This window comes from Phyllobates terribilis, unplaced genomic scaffold, assembly GCF_046119375.1.
Source record: "Phyllobates terribilis strain yellow unplaced genomic scaffold, ASM4611937v1 Scaffold_341__1_contigs__length_2033592, whole genome shotgun sequence".
Classification (NCBI taxonomy): Eukaryota; Metazoa; Chordata; class Amphibia; order Anura; family Dendrobatidae; genus Phyllobates; species Phyllobates terribilis.
The window spans coordinates 931,452-945,995 of NW_027363101.1; the positions used below are offsets into that span (position 1 = coordinate 931,452).

General features: G+C 45.9%; 6 non-coding genes and 2 pseudogenes across 6 annotated transcripts; all 8 read left to right on the plus strand.

Moving 5' to 3' along the window:
* Positions 1-5,201: 5,201 nt before the first annotated feature.
* On the plus strand, positions 5,202-5,323 carry LOC141222076 (U2 spliceosomal RNA; annotated as a pseudogene).
* A 1,120-nt stretch (positions 5,324-6,443) lies between these two features.
* Positions 6,444-6,634, plus strand: LOC141221884 (U2 spliceosomal RNA). The gene has a single exon (XR_012289800.1). It is a non-coding gene; the product is annotated as a U2 spliceosomal RNA (small nuclear RNA).
* Positions 6,635-7,754: 1,120 nt separating this feature from the next.
* Positions 7,755-7,870, plus strand: LOC141222082 (U2 spliceosomal RNA; annotated as a pseudogene).
* A 524-nt stretch (positions 7,871-8,394) lies between these two features.
* LOC141222040 (U2 spliceosomal RNA) lies at positions 8,395-8,577 on the plus strand. The gene has a single exon (XR_012289950.1). It is a non-coding gene; the product is annotated as a U2 spliceosomal RNA (small nuclear RNA).
* Positions 8,578-9,702: 1,125 nt separating this feature from the next.
* Positions 9,703-9,893, plus strand: LOC141222020 (U2 spliceosomal RNA). The gene has a single exon (XR_012289930.1). It is a non-coding gene; the product is annotated as a U2 spliceosomal RNA (small nuclear RNA).
* Positions 9,894-11,013: 1,120 nt separating this feature from the next.
* LOC141222010 (U2 spliceosomal RNA) lies at positions 11,014-11,204 on the plus strand. Its single transcript, XR_012289920.1, has one exon. It is a non-coding gene; the product is annotated as a U2 spliceosomal RNA (small nuclear RNA).
* Positions 11,205-12,323: 1,119 nt separating this feature from the next.
* On the plus strand, positions 12,324-12,514 carry LOC141221885 (U2 spliceosomal RNA). Its single transcript, XR_012289801.1, has one exon. It is a non-coding gene; the product is annotated as a U2 spliceosomal RNA (small nuclear RNA).
* A 1,123-nt stretch (positions 12,515-13,637) lies between these two features.
* LOC141221979 (U2 spliceosomal RNA) lies at positions 13,638-13,828 on the plus strand. Its single transcript, XR_012289891.1, has one exon. It is a non-coding gene; the product is annotated as a U2 spliceosomal RNA (small nuclear RNA).
* Positions 13,829-14,544: the final 716 nt, after the last annotated feature.

Sequence of the window (14,544 nt, forward strand, 5' to 3'; positions counted from 1 at the left end):
TGTTGCTTACTGTACTTGTCATTTAGTGTAAAGGATTTATTAAAAAATATAATAGTGTTTTCATGCACTGTCTCTTTAAAAAAGCCGGCCGGCAATTCAGCATCTGTACCCGACAATTTATAACAGACAGAATAGAGCTTCACACATAGATTAGATAGATAGAAACATGTCAGTCACATATATATGAAGCACAGTGACAGTGTTGGTTACTGTACTTGTCATTTAGTATTAAAATAAAGGATTTATTATTAAAAAAAATTGGCGTGGGGTTCCCCTTAATTTTAGTCTCTAGCGGAGGTTAAGCAGACAGCTGGGGCAGATGTTTGAAGCCTGGGAAGGGGGTAATACCCACGGAGCTTCCCAGGCTACTAATATCAGCCCCCAGCTGAATACATAGCCTTTACTAGCTATTAAAATGGGGGACCCAAAAAAAAAATGACGTGGGGTCCCCCCTAATTTAATAGCTAGCAAAGGCTAGGCAGACAGCTGGGGGCTGATATTAATAGCCCAGGAAGGGAGCCATGAATATTGGCCCCCTCCCAGGCTAGAAACACCAGCCGTCAGCCGCCCCAGAAATGGCGCATTCATAGGATGCGCCAATTCTGGCACTTAGCCTCGCTCTTCCACGCTGCCCTGTAGCGGTGGCAGGGGGTAATAGGGCTGGGGTTGATGTCAGCTTATAATGCCAGCTGACATCAAGCCCAGGTTAGTAATGGAGAGGCGTCTATAAGACACCCCCATTACTAACCCCATAGTCAAAGTTAAAAGAAAACACAAACACCCAGAATAAAGTCCTTTAATTGAAATAAAGACACAATCCTTTATTGTTCTAAATTAAACCATACTTACCATCACGCCCATTCCAGCTGAAGCCAACGATCTCCTGCAATAAAAGAAAAATAATAAAGCAACCTCATCCTTACCTTTCCATGGTTCCCACGACAGCTTCAGCTCTGCTACATCGAGATGACAGGCTGGACCGCAGCAGAACGCCGCCATCCAGCCTGTCATCCCGCAGACACTGAGAAGCGCAGGCATGCTTGCGCTCTGCAGTGTCTGGCTGTGACGGCATAAAGATGAGACGAGTTCATGTCCAATGAACTCAGCTCACCTCCTGCACGTCACTGACAGCGTGGGAGAATTCTCCTGCACTCAGCGCTTCAGCGTGAGAATTCTCCCACGCTGAAGCGTTGAGTGCAGGAGAATTTTCCCACGCTGTCAGTGAAGTGCATAAGGTGAGCTCATGTCCAATGAACTCAGCTCACCTCCTGCACGTCACTGACAGCGTGGGAGAATTCTCCTGCACTCAGCGCTTCAGTGTGAGAATTCTCCCACGCTGAAGCGCTGAGTGCAGGAGAATTTTCCCACGCTGTCAGTGACGTGCATGAGGTGAGCCGAGTTCATTGGACATTAACTCGGCTCATCTGGATGCCCTCACAGAGAGACACTGTGGAGCGCAAGCAAGCCTGCGCTTCTCAGTGTCTGCGGGATGACAGGCTGGATGGCGGCGTTCTGCTGCGGTCCAGCCTGTCATCTCGATGTAGCAGAGCTGAAGCTGTCATGGGAACCATGGAAAGGTAAGGATGATGTTGCTTTATTATTTTTCTTTTATTTCAGGAGATCGTTGGCTTCAGCTGGAATGGGCTGATGGTAAGTATGGTTTAATTTAGAACAATAAAGAATTGTGTGTTTATTTCAATTAAAGGACTTTTTTCTGGGTGTTGTGTTTTTTTTAAATACTTTACTAGAAATTCATGGTGGTCATGTCTAATATTGGCGTGACCCCATGAATTTTGGGCTTAGGGCCAGCTGATAATGCCAAGCTGGCCCTAACCCCTTTATTACCCAGTGAGCCACCGCATCAGGGCCCTGGATGAGTTGGGTACAGCGCCAGAAGATGGCGCTTCTATGAACGCGCCATTTTCCGGGGTGGCTGCGGACTGCAATTTGCAGCGGGGGTGGCCCAGAAAGCTTGGGCCTCCCTGCGCTGCGGATTCCAGCCCCCAGCTGCCTAGTTGTACCTGGCTGGACACAAAAACAGGGCGAAGCCCCACGTCAATTTTCTTTAAATTATTTCATGAAATAATTAAGAAAAAAAGGGCTTCCCTATATTGTTGTGTCCGGCCAGGTACAAATAGGCAGCTGGTGGTTGGGGGCAGCCCGTTCCTGCCTGCTGCACCTGACTGGACACAAATATAGTGCGAAGCCCCACGTCAATTTTTTTTTAATTATTTCATGAATTTCCTGAAATAATTTAAAAAAATTGAAGTGGGGCTTCGCACTATATTTGTGTCCAGCCAGGTACAGCAGGCAGGAATGGGCTGCCCCCAACCACCAGCTGCCTATTTGTACCTGGCCGGACACAACAATATAGGGAAGGCCTTTTTTTCTTAATTATTTCATGAATTTCATGAAATAATTAAAAAAAATTGACGCGGGGCTTCGCACTATATTTATGTCCAGCCAGGTACAGCAGGCAGGAACGGGCTGCCCCCAACCACCAGCTGACTATTTGTACCTGGCCGGACACAACAATATAGGGAAGGCCTTTTTTTTTTAATTATTTCATGAATTTCATGAAATAATTAAAAAAAAAATACGTGGGGCTTCGCCCTATTTTTGTGTCCAGCCAGGTACAACTAGGCAGCTGGGGTCTGGAATCTGCAGCGCAGGGAGGCCCAAGCTTTCTGGGCCCCCCCCCGCTGCAAATTGCAGTCCGCAGCCACCCCGGAAAATGGCGCGTTCATAGAAGCGCCATCTTCTGGCGCTGTACCCAACTCATCCAGGGCCCTGGTGCGGTGGCTCACTGGGTAATAAAGGGGTTAGGGCCAGCTTGGTATTATCAGCTGGCCCCAAGCCCAAAATTCATGGGGTCACGCCAGTATTAGACATGACCGCCATGAATTTCTAGTAAAGTATTTAAAAAAAACACAACACCCAGAATAAAGTCCTTTAATTGAAATAAACACACAATTCTTTATTGTTCTAAATTAAACCATACTTACCATCACGCCCATTCCAGCTGAAGCCAACGATCTCCTGCAATAAAAGAAAAATAATAAACCAACCTCATCCTTACCTTTCCATGGTTCCCACGACAGCTTCAGCTCTGCTACATCGAGATGACAGGCTGGACCGCAGCAGAACGCTGCCATCCAGCCTGTCATCCCGCAGACACTGAGAAGAGCAGACATGCTTGCGCTCCTCAGTGTCTCGCTGTGACGGCATCCAGATGAGCCGAGGTCATGTCCAATGAACTCGGCTCACCTCATGCACGTCACTGACAGCGTGGGAGAATTCTCACGCTGAAGCGCTGAGTGCAGGAGAATTCTCCCACGCTGTCAGTGACGTGCATGAGGTGAGCTCATGTCCAATGAACTCAGCTCACCTCATGCACCTCACTGACAGCGTGGGAAAATTCTCCTGCACTCAGCGCTTCAGCGTGAGAATTCTCCCACGCTGTCAGTGACGTGCAGGAGGTGAGCCGAGTTCATTGGACATGACCTCGGCTCATCTGGATGCCGTCACAGCGAGACACTGAGGAGCGCAAGCATGCCTGCTCTTCTCAGTGTCTGCGGGATGACAGGCTGGATGGCAGCGTTCTGCTGCGGTCCAGCCTGTCATCTCGATGTAGCAGAGCTGAAGCTGTCGTGGGAACCATGGAAAGGTAAGGATGAGGTTGGTTTATTATTTTTCTTTTATTGCAGGAGATCGTTGGCTTCAGCTGGAATGGGCGTGATGGTAAGTATGGTTTAATTTAGAACAATAAAGAATTGTGTGTTTATTTCAATTAAAGGACTTTATTCTGGGTGTTTGTGTTTTTTTTAACTTTGACTATGGGGTTAGTAATGGGGGTGTCTTATAGACGCCTCTCCATTACTAACCTGGGCTTGATGTCAGCTGGCATTATAAGCTGACATCAACCCCAGCCCTATTACCCCCTGCCACCGCTACAGGGCAGCGTGGAAGAGCGAGGCTAAGTGCCAGAATTGGCGCATCCTATGAATGCGCCATTTCTGGGGCGGCTGACGGCTGGTGTTTCTAGCCTGGGAGGGGGCCAATATTCATGGCTCCCTTCCTGGGCTATTAATATCAGCCCCCAGCTGTCTGCCTAGCCATTGCTAGCTATTAAATTAGGGGGGACCCCACGTCATTTTTTTTGGGTGGGTCCCCCATTTTAATAGCTAGTAAAGGCTATGTATTCAGCTGGGGGCTGATATTAGTAGCCTGGGAAGCTCCGTGGGTATTACCCCCTTCCCAGGCTTCAAACATCTGCCCCAGCTGTCTGCTTAACCTCCGCTAGAGCCTAAAATTAAGGGGAACCCCACGCCAATTTTTTTTAATAATAAATCCTTTATTTTAATACTAAATGACAAGTACAGTAACCAACACTATCACTGTACTTCATATATATGTGACTGACATGTTTCTATCTATCTAATCTATGTGTGAAGCTCTATTCTGTCTGTTATAAATTGTCGGGTACAGATGCTGAATTGCCGGCCGGCTTTCTTAAAGAGACAGTGCATGAAAACACTATTATTTTTTTTAATAAATCCTTTACACTAAATGACAAGTACAGTAAGCAATACTGTCACTGTACTTCATATATATGTGACTGACATGTTTCTATCTATCTAATCTATGTGTGATTCTCTATTCCTTCTATTCTAAATTGTCGGGTACCGCTGCTGAATTGCCGGCCGGCTTTTTTAAAGAGACGGTGCATGAAAACACTAATATTTTTTTTGATAAATCCTTTACGCTAAATGACAAGTACAGTAAGCAACACTGTCACTGTACTTCATATATATGTGACTGACATGTTTCTATCTATCTAATCTATGTGTGAAGCTCTATTCTTTCGGTTCTAAATTGTCGGGTACCGGTGTATGCCGCTGCTGAATTGCCGGCTTTTCATGTTTCACTGTTGGCACTGTTCCCATCGATTTGGGCAATCACTGTAATGCCACAACCTCCATGGCTGTGGCATTACAGTGAGTGGCAGACAATCCCTGCATGATTGGTGCTCTAAATAGCGCCAGACATGCAGGACACGCTTTTGGTGCACGAACAGTTATCGAACATAACCTCGAACAGCCGAATTTTTTGCAAATCGTTCGGGTTCGTCGAACAACTCGAACACCGCCCAAAACAGCTCGAATTTGAGATTGGCGAACAGTTCTAGTCGAACACCGCTCATCTCTACTGGGGACCATATATTAAATGGATTTTTAGAACAGGGAGATGGAAAAAGAGCTTGCTCTGTCCACTCCACGCATTGACCTGGTATTGCAGTATCTCCAGGACCGGTGCACCCCTTCTTTAATGCAGTTTCTAAAATCAGAAAGAATTGAATTCAATGCTTTTTGTTCATTTTGCTTGTTTGTCGGATTTTGGGATGGACTCTTTGGCTTTGCTTTTCTTCTCCTCATTGGATTTTTCATGTTAAAAGTTGCAGAAGCCAGATGACAAGCTCATTTTGGTTCAACTTCAGCAACTGTGCATTGCATTGCCATGTAATGTAATGTAATGCAATGCTATCTATCTAGCTCTCCCTCTATACTTCCTTTTGGATAAACAGACATATTAGGCAAGCATTTTGGAGCTTTCACCTAAATAACTACAGGTGGTGAGATAAGCTGCACAATATAATTGACCTTTCAGTATATTGTTGCACACACACCATCTATTTAGCAAAGGCCCTTGTTATCAACAGCAGCCTTTTAAACTCACCTGAGCTAACAGGTATGTGAGCTGGTTACTCTGCTGCGCTTAAAATTTCTTTTTTGGTTTGCTACAATGCCTTTTCTGAAACGTTGTCTCCCTCTGCTGGAACACTGACTTCTTTCATTTAATGCCTGCAGACTATAAAAGAGAAACCAACCCAAAAAGTTTGGTTGATTAGTCTGTGGCATTCTTTTAAACTGTTGCTTATGGCGGTCTCTGTGAGCTTCTCAGTGACATTCAGCCATCCAGGTATCCCGCCTGCAGTAGACGGAATGTGGCAATGGAACGCTGGCTGCGCGTGTCATAATAGGCTCTGAGCCTTTATATACCTGCGCACAGCAGCAGCCACCTTCAGTCTGCTGCTGGACAGCCAGCAGCAGCAGCAGCAGGAGAGGTAATTAATCAGCAACCCTCCTGCTAAGGGTAGACAGCTGCTCGTTCCACCCCCCCCCCGCCTTAATTGGTTCTCCTCCCTTCCAACGGTGTTGAGGCGGGTGGGAACAGCCGGGGGTTGAGGGTACTGTGCTAAAAGAGGTGGAGTTATGCAGATCTAAAACGCGTGGATTGCAGCAGCAGCAAGCCGAAAAGTGCAGGCATGTGAGGGATCTAGAGGTTGACAGCATGTCTTCTTAACGGGAGTCCAGGTGGCCATCTCCACAAATGGACTTTTCAGAATCCTTGGGTGGCACCGTAGTCGGAAACCAATTCTGGTTATCGCTTCTCGGCCTTTTGGCTAAGATCAAGTGTAGTATCTGTTCTTATCAGTTTAATATCTGATACGTCCCCTATCTGGGGACCATATATTAAATGGATTTTTAGAACAGGGAGATGGAAAAAGAGCTTGCTCTGTCCACTCCACGCATTGACCTGGTATTGCAGTATCTCCAGGACCGGTGCACCCCTTCTTTAATGCAGTTTCTAAAATCAGAAAGAATTGAATTCAATGCTTTTTGTTCATTTTGCTTGTTTGTCGGATTTTGGGATGGACTCTTTGGCTTTGCTTTTCTTCTCCTCATTGGATTTTTCATGTTAAAAGTTGCAGAAGCCAGATGACAAGCTCATTTTGGTTCAACTTCAGCAACTGTGCATTGCATTGCCATGTAATGTAATGTAATGCAATGCTATCTATCTAGCTCTCCCTCTATACTTCCTTTTGGATAAACAGACATATTAGGCAAGCATTTTGGAGCTTTCACCTAAATAACTACAGGTGGTGAGATAAGCTGCACAATATAATTGACCTTTCAGTATATTGTTGCACACACACCATCTATTTAGCAAATGCCCTTGTTATCAACAGCAGCCTTTTAAACTCACCTGAGCTAACAGGTATGTGAGCTGGTTACTCTGCTGCGCTTAAAATTTCTTTTTTGGTTTGCTACAATGCCTTTTCTGAAACGTTGTCTCCCTCTGCTGGAACACTGACTTCTTTCATTTAATGCCTGCAGACTATAAAAGAGAAACCAACCCAAAAAGTTTGGTTGATTAGTCTGTGGCATTCTTTTAAACTGTTGCTTATGGCGGTCTCTGTGAGCTTCTCAGTGACATTCAGCCATCCAGGTATCCCGCCTGCAGTAGACGGAATGTGGCAATGGAACGCTGGCTGCGCGTGTCATAATAGGCTCTGAGCCTTTATATACCTGCGCACAGCAGCAGCCACCTTCAGTCTGCTGCTGGACAGCCAGCAGCAGCAGCAGCAGGAGAGGTAATTAATCAGCAACCCTCCTGCTAAGGGTAGACAGCTGCTTGTTCCACCCCCCCCCCGCCTTAATTGGTTCTCCTCCCTTCCAACGGTGTTGAGGCGGGTGGGAACAGCCGGGGGTTGAGGGTACTGTGCTAAAAGAGGTGGAGTTATGCAGATCTAAAACGCGTGGATTGCAGCAGCAGCAAGCCGAAAAGTGCAGGCATGTGAGGGATCTAGAGGTTGACAGCATGTCTTCTTAACGGGAGTCCAGGTGGCCATCTCCACAAATGGACTTTTCAGAATCCTTGGGTGGCACCGTAGTCGGAAACCAATTCTGGTTATCGCTTCTCGGCCTTTTGGCTAAGATCAAGTGTAGTATCTTTTGAAAAGGCAGTTTTGTCCTTGGGCTGCCCTAGTAAATTGATGCATATTACACACTGCTTTGGTGCACTTGTTAGTACGCCAGGTGGCTCATAGAGTTATCTGATGGAAAACATGGCCCTCCAGGATCGAAGTCACTAGGCTGGGTAAGTGTGAGGGCTTTGGAGCAATGTGCCCCAGGAGTAGGCGCCCTGGTGGGAGTCAAAGCTTACTGGGACTGGGAACCCCAGAAAGACTTGGCTTCGTAGCACGCCGCACCTTTGCCAATCATACTTTCTGAGCAACCCCCCCTATTCCTGGCCTCCGGGCTAGGAAGGGGAATTTTTATAAACCCGGTCGGAGGTCCGGTCAGCTTTGGGCTGAGAAACCAACACAGACTCCAGCTCCACTAGGGTGGCAGCCTAGATGGAAGCTGGGAGCACGAAAATGGCTCTTCTCCGGCTTCGGCTAGGGAGAGCATCGGAGATCCCTGACCCTCGCTGTGGCCTTCTGGCTCGGAGGGATGGGGATGGTTTATTGGGGACCCTCTCCTCCGGGAAGGGTCCACATGAATCCTCGCCACGTGCGCTGTTTTGGTGTGACTTCGGTCACATTTTTCAGTGCCTTGGATGCAGCTTCAATCAAAAAAATCTGTTCTTATCAGTTTAATATCTGATACGTCCCCTATCTGGGGACCATATATTAAATGGATTTTTAGAACAGGGAGATGGAAAAAGAGCTTGCTCTGTCCACTCCACGCATTGACCTGGTATTGCAGTATCTCCAGGACCGGTGCACCCCTTCTTTAATGCAGTTTCTAAAATCAGAAAGAATTGAATTCAATGCTTTTTGTTCATTTTGCTTGTTTGTCGGATTTTGGGATGGACTCTTTGGCTTTGCTTTTCTTCTCCTCATTGGATTTTTCATGTTAAAAGTTGCAGAAGCCAGATGACAAGCTCATTTTGGTTCAACTTCAGCAACTGTGCATTGCATTGCCATGTAATGTAATGTAATGCAATGCTATCTATCTAGCTCTCCCTCTATACTTCCTTTTGGATAAACAGACATATTAGGCAAGCATTTTGGAGCTTTCACCTAAATAACTACAGGTGGTGAGATAAGCTGCACAATATAATTGACCTTTCAGTATATTGTTGCACACACACCATCTATTTAGCAAATGCCCTTGTTATCAACAGCAGCCTTTTAAACTCACCTGAGCTAACAGGTATGTGAGCTGGTTACTCTGCTGCGCTTAAAATTTCTTTTTTGGTTTGCTACAATGCCTTTTCTGAAACGTTGTCTCCCTCTGCTGGAACACTGACTTCTTTCATTTAATGCCTGCAGACTATAAAAGAGAAACCAACCCAAAAAGTTTGGTTGATTAGTCTGTGGCATTCTTTTAAACTGTTGCTTATGGCGGTCTCTGTGAGCTTCTCAGTGACATTCAGCCATCCAGGTATCCCGCCTGCAGTAGACGGAATGTGGCAACGGAACGCTGGCTGCGCGTGTCATAATAGGCTCTGAGCCTTTATATACCTGCGCACAGCAGCAGCCACCTTCAGTCTGCTGCTGGACAGCCAGCAGCAGCAGCAGCAGGAGAGGTAATTAATCAGCAACCCTTCTGCTAAGGGTAGACAGCTGCTCCTACCCCCCCCCCCCTTCCCCGCCTTAATTGGTTCTCCTCCCTTCCAACGGTGTTGAGGCGGGTGGGAACAGCCGGGGGTTGAGGGTACTGTGCTAAAAGAGGTGGAGTTATGCAGATCTAAAACGCGTGGATTGCAGCAGCAGCAAGCCGAAAAGTGCAGGCATGTGAGGGATCTAGAGGTTGACAGCATGTCTTCTTAACGGGAGTCCAGGTGGCCATCTCCACAAATGGACTTTTCAGAATCCTTGGGTGGCACCGTAGTCGGAAACCAATTCTGGTTATCGCTTCTCGGCCTTTTGGCTAAGATCAAGTGTAGTATCTGTTCTTATCAGTTTAATATCTGATACGTCCCCTATCTGGGGACCATATATTAAATGGATTTTTAGAACAGGGAGATGGAAAAAGAGCTTGCTCTGTCCACTCCACGCATTGACCTGGTATTGCAGTATCTGCAGGACCGGTGCACCCCTTCTTTAATGCAGTTTCTAAAATCAGAAAGAATTGAATTCAATGCTTTTTGTTCATTTTGCTTGTTTGTCGGATTTTGGGATGGACTCTTTGGCTTTGCTTTTCTTCTCCTCATTGGATTTTTCATGTTAAAAGTTGCAGAAGCCAGATGACAAGCTCATTTTGGTTCAACTTCAGCAACTGTGCATTGCATTGCCATGTAATGTAATGTAATGCAATGCTATCTATCTAGCTCTCCCTCTATACTTCCTTTTGGATAAACAGACATATTAGGCAAGCATTTTGGAGCTTTCACCTAAATAACTACAGGTGGTGAGATAAGCTGCACAATATAATTGACCTTTCAGTATATTGTTGCACACACACCATCTATTTAGCAAATGCCCTTGTTATCAACAGCAGCCTTTTAAACTCACCTGAGCTAACAGGTATGTGAGCTGGTTACTCTGCTGCGCTTAAAATTTCTTTTTTGGTTTGCTACAATGCCTTTTCTGAAACGTTGTCTCCCTCTGCTGGAACACTGACTTCTTTCATTTAATGCCTGCAGACTATAAAAGAGAAACCAACCCAAAAAGTTTGGTTGATTAGTCTGTGGCATTCTTTTAAACTGTTGCTTATGGCGGTCTCTGTGAGCTTCTCAGTGACATTCAGCCATCCAGGTATCCCGCCTGCAGTAGACGGAATGTGGCAATGGAACGCTGGCTGCGCGTGTCATAATAGGCTCTGAGCCTTTATATACCTGCGCACAGCAGCAGCCACCTTCAGTCTGCTGCTGGACAGCCAGCAGCAGCAGCAGCAGGAGAGGTAATTAATCAGCAACCCTCCTGCTAAGGGTAGACAGCTGCTCGTTCCACCCCCCCCCCGCCTTAATTGGTTCTCCTCCCTTCCAACGGTGTTGAGGCGGGTGGGAACAGCCGGGGGTTGAGGGTACTGTGCTAAAAGAGGTGGAGTTATGCAGATCTAAAACGCGTGGATTGCAGCAGCAGCAAGCCGAAAAGTGCAGGCATGTGAGGGATCTAGAGGTTGACAGCATGTCTTCTTAACGGGAGTCCAGGTGGCCATCTCCACAAATGGACTTTTCAGAATCCTTGGGTGGCACCGTAGTCGGAAACCAATTCTGGTTATCGCTTCTCGGCCTTTTGGCTAAGATCAAGTGTAGTATCTGTTCTTATCAGTTTAATATCTGATACGTCCCCTATCTGGGGACCATATATTAAATGGATTTTTAGAACAGGGAGATGGAAAAAGAGCTTGCTCTGTCCACTCCACGCATTGACCGGGTATTGCAGTATCTCCAGGACCGATGCACCCCTTCTTTAATGCAGTTTCTAAAATCAGAAAGAATTGAATTCAATGCTTTTTGTTCATTTTGCTTGTTTGTCGGATTTTGGGATGGACTCTTTGGCTTTGCTTTTCTTCTCCTCATTGGATTTTTCATGTTAAAAGTTGCAGAAGCCAGATGACAAGCTCATTTTGGTTCAACTTCAGCAACTGTGCATTGCATTGCCATGTAATGTAATGTAATGCAATGCTATCTATCTAGCTCTCCCTCTATACTTCCTTTTGGATAAACAGACATATTAGGCAAGCATTTTGGAGCTTTCACCTAAATAACTACAGGTGGTGAGATAAGCTGCACAATATAATTGACCTTTCAGTATATTGTTGCACACACACCATCTATTTAGCAAATGCCCTTGTTATCAACAGCAGCCTTTTAAACTCACCTGAGCTAACAGGTATGTGAGCTGGTTACTCTGCTGCGCTTAAAATTTCTTTTTTGGTTTGCTACAATGCCTTTTCTGAAACGTTGTCTCCCTCTGCTGGAACACTGACTTCTTTCATTTAATGCCTGCAGACTATAAAAGAGAAACCAACCCAAAAAGTTTGGTTGATTAGTCTGTGGCATTCTTTTAAACTGTTGCTTATGGCAGTCTCTGTGAGCTTCTCAGTGACATTCAGCCATCCAGGTATCCCGCCTGCAGTAGACGGAATGTGGCAATGGAATGCTGGCTGCGCGTGTCATAATAGGCTCTGAGCCTTTATATACCTGCGCACAGCAGCAGCCACCTTCAGTCTGCTGCTGGACAGCCAGCAGCAGCAGCAGGAGAGGTAATTAATCAGCAACCCTCCTGCTAAGGGTAGACAGCTGCTCGTTCCACCCCCCCCCCCCGCCTTAATTGGTTCTCCTCCCTTCCAACGGTGTTGAGGCGGGTGGGAACAGCCGGGGGTTGAGGGTACTGTGCTAAAAGAGGTGGAGTTATGCAGATCTAAAACGCGTGGATTGCAGCAGCAGCAAGCCGAAAAGTGCAGGCATGTGAGGGATCTAGAGGTTGACAGCATGTCTTCTTAACGGGAGTCCAGGTGGCCATCTCCACAAATGGACTTTTCAGAATCCTTGGGTGGCACCGTAGTCGGAAACCAATTCTGGTTATCGCTTCTCGGCCTTTTGGCTAAGATCAAGTGTAGTATCTGTTCTTATCAGTTTAATATCTGATACGTCCCCTATCTGGGGACCATATATTAAATGGATTTTTAGAACAGGGAGATGGAAAAAGAGCTTGCTCTGTCCACTCCACGCATTGACCTGGTATTGCAGTATCTCCAGGACCGGTGCACCCCTTCTTTAATGCAGTTTCTAAAATCAGAAAGAATTGAATTCAATGCTTTTTGTTCATTTTGCTTGTTTGTCGGATTTTGGGATGGACTCTTTGGCTTTGCTTTTCTTCTCCTCATTGGATTTTTCATGTTAAAAGTTGCAGAAGCCAGATGACAAGCTCATTTTGGTTCAACTTCAGCAACTGTGCATTGCATTGCCATGTAATGTAATGTAATGCAATGCTATCTATCTAGCTCTCCCTCTATACTTCCTTTTGGATAAACAGACATATTAGGCAAGCATTTTGGAGCTTTCACCTAAATAACTACAGGTGGTGAGATAAGCTGCACAATATAATTGACCTTTCAGTATATTGTTGCACACACACCATCTATTTAGCAAATGCCCTTGTTATCAACAGCAGCCTTTTAAACTCACCTGAGCTAACAGGTATGTGAGCTGGTTACTCTGCTGCGCTTAAAATTTCTTTTTTGGTTTGCTACAATGCCTTTTCTGAAACGTTGTCTCCCTCTGCTGGAACACTGACTTCTTTCATTTAATGCCTGCAGACTATAAAAGAGAAACCAACCCAAAAAGTTTGGTTGATTAGTCTGTGGCATTCTTTTAAACTGTTGCTTATGGCGGTCTCTGTGAGCTTCTCAGTGACATTCAGCCATCCAGGTATCCCGCCTGCAGTAGACGGAATGTGGCAATGGAACGCTGGCTGCGCGTGTCATAATAGGCTCTGAGCCTTTATATACCTGCGCACAGCAGCAGCCACCTTCAGTCTGCTGCTGGACAGCCAGCAGCAGCAGCAGCAGGAGAGGTAATTAATCAGCAACCCTCCTGCTAAGGGTAGACAGCTGCTCGTTCCACCCCCCACCCCCCGCCTTAATTGGTTCTCCTCCCTTCCAACGGTGTTGAGGCGGGTGGGAACAGCCGGGGGTTGAGGGTACTGTGCTAAAAGAGGTGGAGTTATGCAGATCTAAAACGCGTGGATTGCAGCAGCAGCAAGCCGAAAAGTGCAGGCATGTGAGGGATCTAGAGGTTGACAGCATGTCTTCTTAACGGGAGTCCAGGTGGCCATCTCCACAAATGGACTTTTCAGAATCCTTGGGTGGCACCGTAGTCGGAAACCAATTCTGGTTATCGCTTCTCGGCCTTTTGGCTAAGATCAAGTGTAGTATCTGTTCTTATCAGTTTAATATCTGATACGTCCCCTATCTGGGGACCATATATTAAATGGATTTTTAAAACAGGGAGATGGAAAAAGAGCTTGCTCTGTCCACTCCACGCATTGACCTGGTATTGCAGTATCTCCAGGACCGGTGCACCCCTTCTTTAATGCAGTTTCTAAAATCAGAAAGAATTGAATTCAATGCTTTTTGTTCATTTTGCTTGTTTGTCGGATTTTGGGATGGACTCTTTGGCTTTGCTTTTCTTCTCCTCATTGGATTTTTCATGTTAAAAGTTGCAGAAGCCAGATGACAAGCTCATTTTGGTTCAACTTCAGCAACTGTGCATTGCATTGCCATGTAATGTAATGTAATGCAATGCTATCTATCTAGCTCTCCCTCTATACTTCCTTTTGGATAAACAGACATATTAGGCAAGCATTTTGGAGCTTTCACCTAAATAACTACAGGTGGTGAGATAAGCTGCACAATATAATTGACCTTTCAGTATATTGTTGCACACACACCATCTATTTAGCAAATGCCCTTGTTATCAACAGCAGCCTTTTAAACTCACCTGAGCTAACAGGTATGTGAGCTGGTTACTCTGCTGCGCTTAAAATTTCTTTTTTGGTTTGCTACAATGCCTTTTCTGAAACGTTGTCTCCCTCTGCTGGAACACTGACTTCTTTCATTTAATGCCTGCAGACTATAAAAGAGAAACCAACCCAAAAAGTTTGGTTGATTAGTCTGTGGCATTCTTTTAAACTGTTGCTTATGGCGGTCTCTGTGAGCTTCTCAGTGACATTCAGCCATCCAGGTATCCCGCCTGCAGTAGACGGAATGTGGCAAATGGAACGCTGGCTGCGCGTGTCATAAT